The sequence below is a fragment of the Egretta garzetta genome, unplaced genomic scaffold (genome assembly GCF_000687185.1).
Source record: "Egretta garzetta isolate BGI_Z169 unplaced genomic scaffold, ASM68718v1 scaffold1146, whole genome shotgun sequence".
Lineage (NCBI taxonomy): Eukaryota > Metazoa > Chordata > Aves > Pelecaniformes > Ardeidae > Egretta > Egretta garzetta.
Window position 1 is genome coordinate 10907 of NW_009259875.1, and position 731 is coordinate 11637.

A 731-nucleotide genomic window follows, 5' to 3' on the forward strand; every position below is an offset into this window, starting at 1 on the left:
CGGGCCTGGGGCAGGGGTTCAGGGCCAGCGCTGGGAGCTCAGCCCGGGGCTGCTGCCGGTAGGGCAGAGCTAGAAGGGCCCCGGGCAGGCTTCCCCCGGGAGCGGGCAGGGCCCTGGCCTTGCCAGCGCTGGGCGCAGGGGGGTCCCGTACCCCCTTTTTTGGGCGATGGACCTACCGATGCCGCCGAAGGGCAGCGAGGTCAGCGTCATGTGCATGATGGTGTCGTTGGCGCAGAAGCCACCGCTGCTCGTCCGTTCCAGCACCCGCTTCACCACCTAGGGGGGTGAGGGCAGAGGGGTGCTGAGCACCCACTGGCCACCCCGGGGCGGCCTCCTCCCCGCCGCCCGTGACCAGGGACAGGGCCGCAGGAGCAGCCCCGACCGGGGAGGGTGCCTGTGGCTGTCCAGACCCAGGCAGCAGGATGTGACCCAGGCAGCAGGATGTGACCCAGGCAGCAGGATGTGACCCAGGCAGCAGGATGTGACCCAGGCAGCAGGATGTGACCCAGGCTGAGGGGGGATGCTGCTCCCAGCCCAGTTCTGCACCTTCTTGCAGGAGGAGAAGACGTAGAGGGCCAGCGGCCGCTCCCGGGCATTGATGAAGGCGATGGCGTCGTCCACGCTGGCCACCGTGAGGATGGGCAGGATGGGCCCGAAGATTTCTTCCTGCATGATGGGGTCGTCCGGCTGCACGTCCACCAGCACCGTGGGGGCTGAGGGGGGGGGAGCCC